Here is a 10,359-nt window from a genome sequence, read left to right as displayed (position 1 = left end):
ACTGAGTACAAAACATAAATTTAACAAATAAGTCAATATGTACACGACCTTTATGGGTCCCTACAGTGCCAACACATAGTCTAAAACATGATTGCTAACATGATTTGCTGTCCAATTTCTACAACACATGGAGAACATAAAGATAACAACAGATTTTTCAACTATACAGTTCCATGGAATTGACCAAGTCACAATTCCTACGGTGCACACCCACACGCCCGTCACCTAGCATGTGCGTCACCTCAAAACCAATCACATGACACATAATTCAGGATTTCATACTCTCAGAACCAAATGTAGAACTGTTAATTACTCAAGCCGTGCAAATCTCTACTCCAACACACCTTTGCCTCGCAAAACGGCCTCCAAATGCCTCGAATCTAGCCACAAACAATCCGATACGAACAACACGAGCTAAAGGAATCAATTCCATAAGAAAATACTAAGCTTTTAATCAAAAGTCAAAAAGCCAACTCAAAAGTCGACGCCCGGGCCCACGCCTCGAAATTGGGTAAAAGTCACAAAATTCGAACACCCAATCAACCACGAGTTCACCCATACCAAAATTACTCAAATTCGATACCAAAATTCCGATCAAGACCCCAAAATTCGGCCTAAGCACTTTCTTTCATTTTTCCCCAATTTTTCACCCCATATCACTAATTTAATGATGAAATCAAAGACATAATCATGAAAATTAACCAAAACTAGGTAGGAATCACTTACCCTAATCACCCACGTAAAATCTCTCCAAGAATCGCCTCCCACCGAGCTCTCAAATCAATTTTTGTGTTATGAACTCAAACCCTCGTTTTGAGATATTTAAAGTTCTGCCCAGTGATCCTTAATCGCACGGAAATTGCCTTGCGATCACGATTTCGTAAAAGGAAACCACATACAGACACCAAAAAATCTTCAGCCATAACACCAAGTCCAAAATCAATCCATTAACCATCCGAAACTCACCCGAGACCCCCGGGACCTCAACCAAACATACCATCAAGTCCCAAAATATCATACGAACTTAGTAGAGCCCTCAAATCACATTAAACAACATGAAAAACACGAATCGCGCTCCAATTCAAGTCTAATGGAAGTAAGGAAATTCAAATTCTACAAACAATGTCGAAACCTATCAAATCACGTTCGATTGACCTCAAATTTTGCAATAAGTCACAAATGACACCATGGACCTACTCCAACTCCCGGAACTCCAAACCGAGCCCGGTATCCACAAAGTCCACTTTCGGTTAAACTTCCAAATTTCCAACGTTCGCTATTTCAAGCCGAATTCAACTATAGACCTCCAAATCACAATCCGGACACGCTCCTAAGTCCAAAATCGCCCAACAGAGCTAACAGAACTATCAAAACTCCATTCATAAGTCAACATCTGGTCAACCATTTCAAAGCTTTCAACCTTGAGACTGAGTGTCTCAGTTCCTTCCAAAATCCCTCCGGATCTGAACCGACAACCCCGCCAAGTCACATAACAACTATAAAGCACAGAATGAGTAGTAAATGGGGGAACGAGGGTACAACTCTCAAAATGACCGGCTGGGTTGCTACGTCCTCCCCTCTTAAATAAAAGTTCATCCTAGAACGGGTCTAGAAACATACCTGGAGTCTCAAATAGGTGTGGATATCTGCTCCACATCTCCCACTCGGTCTCCCAAGTAGCCTCCTCAACTGGCTGACCTCTCCATTACACCTTCACTAAGCTATGTCCTTTGACCTCAACTTTCGAACCTGCCGATCCAAAATGGCCACACGCTCCACATTATAAGTCAAATCACCGTCCAGCTTAACCGTGCCGAAATCCAAGACATGAGACGGATCGCTGACATACTTCCTGAACATAGAAACATGAAATACTGGATGCACACTCAACAAACTAGGTGGCAAGGCAAGCTTGTAAGCTACCTCTCTAAACCTCTAAAGCACCTCAAACGGCCCAACATACCGAGGGCTCAACTTGCCCTTCTTCCCAAACCTCATAACACCCTTCATGGGCGAAACCTTGAGCAGAACCTTCTCCCCGACCATGTAAGCAACATCACGAACCTTTCGATCGGCGTAAATCTTCTGTCTAGACTGCACCATGTGAAATCAATCCTGAATCAATTTAACCTTCTTCAAAGCATCTTGAACCAAGTCAGTACCCAATAGCCTAGACTCACCCGCTCAAACCAACCCACGGGAGATCGACATTGTCTCCCATACAAAGCCTCATACGGAGCCATCCGAATGCTCGACTGGTAGTTGTTGTTGTAGGCAAACTCCGCGAGCGGCAGAAACTGATCCCGTGAACCCCCGAAATCAATGACACAAATGCGTAACATGTCCTTCAATATCTGAATAGTGCGCTCAGACTGTCCGTCCGTCTGAGGGTGAAATGTTGTACTCAACTCAACCTGAGTGCCCAACTCTCGCTGTACTTCTCTCCAAAACTGCGATGTAAACTACGTGCCCCGATCAGAAACGATGGACACTGGCACACCGTGAAGGTGAACAATCTCTCGGATGTAAACCTCAGCCAACCGCTCTGAGGAATAAGTAGTTCCAACTTGAATGAAGTGCGCGAACTTGGTCAGCCGATCCACAATCACGCAAATAGCATCGAACTTCCTCGTATTCCATGGGATCCCAACTACAAAATCCATGGTGATCCGCTCCCATTTCCACTCTGAATCTCTAGCCTCTTAAGCAATCCACCCGGTCTCTGATGCTCATACTTTACCTGTTGACAGTTAAGGCACCGAGCTACAAACCCCACTATATCATTCTTCATTCTTCTCCACCAATAGTGCTGCCTCAAGTCATGGTACATCTTCGCGGCACCCGGATAAATGGAATACCGTGAACTATGGGCCTCCTCAAGAATCAACTCACGTCTCCCATCTACAATGGGCACACAAATCCGACCCTGCATCCTCAACACTCCATCATCCCCAATAGTAACATCTCTGGCATCACCGTGGTGAACCGTGTCCTTAAGGACAAGCAAATGAGGATCATCATACTAGTGCTCTCTGGTACTATCATATAAGGAAGACCGAGAAACCACACAAGCCAGAACCCGACTGGGCCCCGAAATATCTAATCTCACGAACCGATTGGCCAAGTCCTGAACATCAACTACAAGAGATCTCTCACTAACAGGAATGAATGCAAGGCTACTCATACTCACCGCCTTTCTACTCAAGGTATCGGCCACCACATTGGCCTTCCCGGGATGATATAGAATAGTGATATCATAGTCCTTTAGCAGCTCCAACCATCTCTGCTGCCTCAAATTTAGATCCTTCTGTTTGAAAAAATGTTGGAGGCTCCGATGATCCGTAAATACCTCATAAGACACACCATAGAGATAATGCCTCCAAATCTTCAATGCATGAACGATGGCCGCCAACTCCAAATCATGGACAGGACAGTTCTTCTCATGGGCTTCAACTGGCGTGAAGCATAAGCAATCACTCTACCCTCTTGCATCAATACACATCCAATACCGATCCCAGAAGCATCACAATACAATGTATAAGATCCTGAAGTTGAAGGAAAAACTAGAACTGGAGTTGTGATCAAGGAAGTCTTAAGCTTCTGAAAGCTCTTTTCGCACTCTATCCGACCACCTAAAAGTAGAACCCTTTTTTGTCAATTTGGTCAAGGGAGATGCAATAGACTATAAATCCTCCACAAAGCGACGATAATAACCGGCTAAACCGAGAAATCTTCGAATCTCCATATTGAGGATGGTTTGGGCCAACTCTGAATCTCCTCTATCTTCTTCAGATCCACCTGAATCCTTCACTGGACACCACGTGCCCCAAGAATGCCACTGAACTAAGCCAGAACTCACACTTGGAGAACTTGGCATAGAGTTTCTATTCCCTCAACCGCTGCTACACAATCCTCAAATACTGGGCATGCTCCTTCTGGCTACGAGAGTACACCAGGATATCATCAATGAATACTATGACAAACGAGTCGAGATAAGGTTGAAACACACTATTCATCAGATGCATAAATGCCGCTGGGGAATTGGTCAGCCCAAAAGACGTCACAAGGAACTCATAATGACTATAACGGGTCCTGAATGCCGTCTTTAGAAGATTCGAGTCACGAATCTTCGACTGGTGATACACAGACCTCAAATCAATCTTAGAGAACACCCTCGCTCTCCGAAGCTGGTCAAATAGATCATCAATGCGTGACAAAGAATACTTGTTCTTGATTTTAACATTGTTCAACTGCCTATAATCAATGCATATCCGCATAGTACCATCCTTCTTCTTCACAGACACAACCGGTGCACCCCACGGCGACACACTAGGCCTAATAAACCCCTTATAGAGAAGTTTCTGAAGCTGCTCTTTCAATTCCTTCAACTCAGCTGGTGCCATACGATACGGAGGAATAGAAATGGGCTGAGTGCCCGGCACCAAGTCAATACCAAAGTCGATGTCCCTGTCGGGCAGCATGCCCGGCAGTTCTGTAGGAAACACATCCGGGAAATCTCATACCACCGGAACAGAATCAATAGTAGGATTATCAACACCGACATCCCTCACAAAGGCCAAATAAGATAAACAACCCTTCCTAACCATCCATTGGGCCTTCAAATGTGAAATCACCCTACTGGGAACATAGTCTAGAGAACCTCACCACTCGATTCTTAGCAACCCCGGCATCCCCAACGTCACGGTCACCAGAATAGTATGACATGGAGACAACCAATCCATACCCAAGATCACGTCTAAGTCAACCATACTAAGAAATAAGAGATCAACTCTAGTCTCCAATCCCCATATAGTCACTACACGTGACCGATATACACGGTCCATAACAATAGTATCACCCACTGGCGTAAATGAACAGATGAAACTAAGGACTCACAGGGCATATACATATAATGAGCAAAATACGATGATACATACGAATAAATGGAACCAGTTCAAATAATACAGAAGCATCCTATGGCATCTGAGACAATACCTGTGATCAATGTATCTGAAGCAACAACATCTAGCCTGGCAGGAATAGCATAGAACAGAGCCTGGTCGCCACCGGATCGGCCTCCCCCTCTAGGGCGACCTCTATCTACCTGGGTTGTACCTCGAGCTGGCTAGGCGGGTGGTCCCACTGGCTTATCCACAACTAGAACCTGCTTATGAACTGGGGCAACTGGCGGATCTGCAAGTGCTGCCCTAGCTGCTGTAGGAGCTGCACTCTGCCCCTACCGCGACCTTAGCCTCTCGCGGCCCTAACTGGTGGTACTAGTGGTTGTCCATCCTGTCTTGTAGCACGTGTCCTCACCATCTGTGAGAGAATAGAATAACAGAAGTTTAGTTACCGAAATCAACAAACCCGCACGTCAAGAGTACAAGAACGTGAAGTTTCCTAAGGGTTCGGCAGCCTCTCAAAGATAAGTACAGACGTCTCCGTACTGATACGCAAGACTATACTAAACCTGCTCATGACTCGTGAGACCTATGTAACCTAGACGCTGATACCAACTTGTCACGACCCAAAACCTGGCATGTCATGATGGCGCCTGATGTGGTACTAGGCAAGCCGACATTTCAAAATAATTCCAACACTTTTAACTGAAAGGTAAAACAACACAGGTTTAAACTCATCAAACACTGGATAGAAGGTCAAAACATAATACGGGAATTCCCAACATCGGAGTGTCACTGAGTACATGAGCGTCTATACAACACAAGTCTGGAAATACTATTTATAATAGTCTGAAACTAAATACATAAAGTGTAAAGATAGGGAAGGAGAGACAAGGTCTGCGAACGCCGCGCAGCGACCTTGAAATCTCCAAACGATCAACTGTGCAAATGAATCAACACCCACCGTGTCCGAAAACACCTAAATCTACACACGAAGTGCAGGGTATAGCGTGAGTACAACCAACTCAGTAAGTAACTAGACTAAATAAAGGACTGAAAGTAGCGACGACCTTCACAGTTATAGTTCAATTAAAGTAATTTATACATAGAAAGGTAGGCATGCTTTCAAGTTCGACAATTTAGGCCAAAACAGTTGATTCATCTCAAGTTCAAGTGAAACGGAATATAATGTTATCAGAAATTACAACACAGTGATATACGACAGCTGAAGTGCAACAGTAATAAAGTCAAATGCATCCTCTCAAAGCAATAGTCACTCAGTCCTCCCATTCACTCCAACCTCACAATCTCATACCTCACAGTCACTCATTCCTCTCAGTCACTCAGCACTCGGCATTCGGCACTCGGCACTCGCACTCAGTAGGTACCTGCGCTCACTTGGAGTGTGTACAGACTCCGGAGGGCTCCTTCAGCCCAAGCGCTATAACAAGCCAGTTATGGCATAAATCAACAAAAACATGCTGCGACGTGCAGCCCGATCCCGTAAATATCCTCACAATCAGGCCTTCGACACTCAATCATCAACCTCCCCAGCCTCTCGGGCTCTCAATAATCATAATAATCTGCCCAAACATAAATGATATAATGTATCAATAAAGAATAATAGATATTGAGATATGATATGCAAGAAAAATTATGATTGAGTACAAAAAACCAATTTAACAGATAAGTCAACATGTACACGACCTCTGTGGGTCCCTACAGTGCCAAGACATAGTATAAACATGATTTCTAACATGATTTGTTGTCCAATTTCTATAACACATGGAGAATAAACGAATAACAACAGATTTTTCAACTATACAGTTCCATGTAATTAACCAAGTCACAATTCCTACGGTGCACGCCACACGGCTGTCACCTAGCATGTGCGTCACCTCAAAACCAATCACTTGATAACATAATCCGAGATTTCATACCCTTAGAACCAAATTTAGAACTGTTACTTACCTCGAGCCGTGCAAATCTCTACTCCAACACACCTTTGCTTCGCGAAACGACCTCCAAATGCCTCGAATCTAGCCACAAACAATTCGATACAATCAACACAAGCTAAAGGAATCAATTCCATAAGAAGATACTAAGCTCTTAATCAAAAGTCAAAAAGTCAACTTAAAAGTCGGCCCCCGGGACCACGTCACAGAATCGGGTAAAAGTCACAAAATCTGAACACCCAATCAACCACGAGCCCACCCAGTACCAAAATTACTCAAATCTAATACCAAAATCCCGATCAAAACCCCAAAATTTGGCCTAAGCACTTTCTTCTATTTTTCCCAATTTTCCACCCCAAATCTCTAATTTAATGATGAAATCAAAGACATAATCATGGAATTTAACCAAAACTAGGTAGGAATCACTTACCCCAATCACCCACATGAAAATCTGCCCAAGAATCGCCTCCCACCGAGCTCCCAAATTAATTTTTGTGTTATGAACTCAAACCCTCGTTTTGAATTATTTAAAGTTTTGCCCTGTGATCCTTAATCGCGATCGCGAAGCACAAAACAGTCTGACCCTCTAACTTACCTTACGCGAACGCGGAGACCTCCACGTGAATGCGTACCACAACTTCCTCCAACCTACGCGATCGCATCTCACCTCACGCGATCACGAAGCAAAAACGTGTGACACCCAGTTGCCTCCTCACCTCTTCGCGAACGCGGCAATGCCCACACGTTCGTGATGCACTGCCTAGCCAAACCTACATGAACCCGTACTACCCCTCGCGAACAAATAGGGCAAAAATCACCACTGCCCCAAAAAATCCTGCGAATCGCGGACCTGTCCACGCGATCGCGTATAAGGAAACCAGATACAGATACCAGAAAATCTTCAGCCATAACACCAAGTCCAAAATTGATCCGTTAACCATCCGAAACTTACCCGAGGCCCCCGAGACCTCAACAAAACATACCATCAAGTCCCAAAACATCATACGCACTTCGTCGAATCCTCAAATCACATCAAACAATATCAACAACATGAATCGCACCCCAATTCAAGCCTAATGGAACTAAGAAAATTTAAATTTTACAAACGATGCTGAAACCTACCAAATCACATCCGATAGACCTCAAATTTTATACACAAGTCACAAAAGACACCACATAACTACTCTAACTCCCGGAACTCCAATCCGAGCCCGGTATCCACAAAGTCCACTTTCCGTCAAACTTCCAAATTTTCAACTTTCACCATTTCAAGCCTAATTCAACTATGGAACTCCAAATCACAATCCCGACACGCTCCTAAGTCCAAAATCTTCCAACGGAGCTAACAGAACCATCAAAACTCCATTCCTAAGTCATTTACATATAAGTCAATATCCAGTCAACCATTTAAACTTAAGGTTTCTACCTTGAGACTAAGTGTCTCAATTCCTTTTGAAATCCATCCGAACACGAACCGACTACCCCGACAAGTCACATAACAATTGTAAAGCATAGAATGAGAAGTAAATGGGGGAATGGGACTATAACTCTCAAAACGACCGGTCGGGTTGTTATACAAATGATCAACGTGAACATAATACGTAGGTAATGGCTCAAGAAGAGCCCCGATACATAAAAAATTATAAGACCTCAGGGGAGGTCCAGGTACCTGAAAATAATGAGAATGAATATAAACCGATAAGTTATGTCTCTACGGGAAAAAGGTAAAACTAAAATGAAATTATTGTTGACAATATTTTTACGTATAATGTTACTGTTGAAATAATAAAACAAGATAAGGATCTTGAACCAAAATCTGTCATTAAATATAGTCAGAGAAATAATTTACCAAAATAGAAAGACGCTATCCAAGCAGAATTAACTTCACTTGAAAAACGTGAAGTCTTCGGACTTATAGTCCGAACACCTGAAGGTATAAAGTCAGCGGGTTACAAATGGGTTTTGTGCAAAAAAAATGATAAAAATAAAGTCGTTAGATATAAGCACGACTTGTGGTACAAGATTTTTCGCAAAGGCCTGGTATTGATTATATGGAGAAATATTCTCATGTGGTGGATGCTATCACCTTCAGGTATCTTATAAATATGGCAGTGCATGAAAAGCTTGATATGCATCTAATGGATGTTGTCACAACCTATTTGTATGGCTCACTAGACAACGAAATTTTTATGAAAATTCTTGAAGGATTTAAAGTGCCTGAAGAATATAAAAGTTTTCGAGAAACTTGTTCAATAAAGCTTTAGAGGTCCTTATACGGATTGAAACAATCAGGGCACATGTAGTATAATCGCCTGAGTGAGTACCTATTGTAAGAAGGGTACAACAATGATCCAATTTGCCCTTGTGTCCTTATAAAAGGGCTGGATCTGAATTTGTTATAATCATTGTGTATGGCGTTCAATGAAACAAACTATGGTTGCTACTTCTTCAAATCATGTAGAGATAATAGCCATTCACGAAGCAAGTCGAGAAGTGTTTGGTTGAGATCAATAACTCAACATATTCAGGAACCATGTGGTCTTTCTTTGTAAGAAAATATTTCAACAATATTGTATGAAGACAATATTGCATGTACAGCTCAACTGAAAGGAGGATACATTAAATGAGACAGAACAAAACATATTTCACCAAAATTCTTCTTCACTCATGATCTTCAAAAGACTGGTGAAATAGATGTTCAACATGTTCATTCAAGTGATAATTTGGCGGATCTGTTTACTAAGGCAATGTCAACCTCAACATTTGAGAAGTTAATATACAAGATAGAAATGCGGCATCTCCGAGACCTTAAGTGCTATTTTAATCAGGGGGAGTAAAAGTACACGCTGTACTTTTTTTTCGTTAACTAAGATTTTGTCCCATTGGATTTTCCTAGTAAGATTTTTAATGAGACATCAAATAATGCGTATTACAAATAACTATGTACTTCCCAGGTTTTTTCTATTAAGCTCTTAATGATGCATATTTTTTTTACATGGTCATCCAAGAGGAAGTGTTGTAAATAGTATGTGGATGAATGTCCATATGTGAATAGTTTGTGGATGGATTTCCATACTTTATGTCCATCTTTATTTTACTATAGTAGTCTTCACCTTTTATGCCTATAAAAGGCTATGTTAATGGCAGTGGAAAGACATGCTAGAAGAAGTGAAAAACTCCTTCGTTCTATCTCTGTTTCTTGCTTATATTTTACTAAATTACTTTTATTTCATAACAAAAAGGAGCTTTTGGCAGCAAAGCTAGGGCCGGAGCTAGCATAGGATTTGCACGTTCGGCCGAACCCAGTAATTTTGGTGCAAACCCTCTATTTATCTTTAAAAATCCATTGAATATGTATAAATTGTTAATTTAGAACCCAGTAACATAAACGAACTAGAATCTCGAACCTACAAGCTCCAAATCCTGGCTCCGCCTCTGAGCACAACACTGCTCCCTCCAGTCCATAATAAGTGACTTTTGTCCTTTAACACACCCCTTAAGAA

This window comes from Nicotiana attenuata, unplaced genomic scaffold, assembly GCF_001879085.1.
Source record: "Nicotiana attenuata strain UT unplaced genomic scaffold, NIATTr2, whole genome shotgun sequence".
In the NCBI taxonomy this organism is placed as follows: domain Eukaryota; kingdom Viridiplantae; phylum Streptophyta; class Magnoliopsida; order Solanales; family Solanaceae; genus Nicotiana; species Nicotiana attenuata.
Note: the sequence above shows the minus strand (reverse complement) of the source record.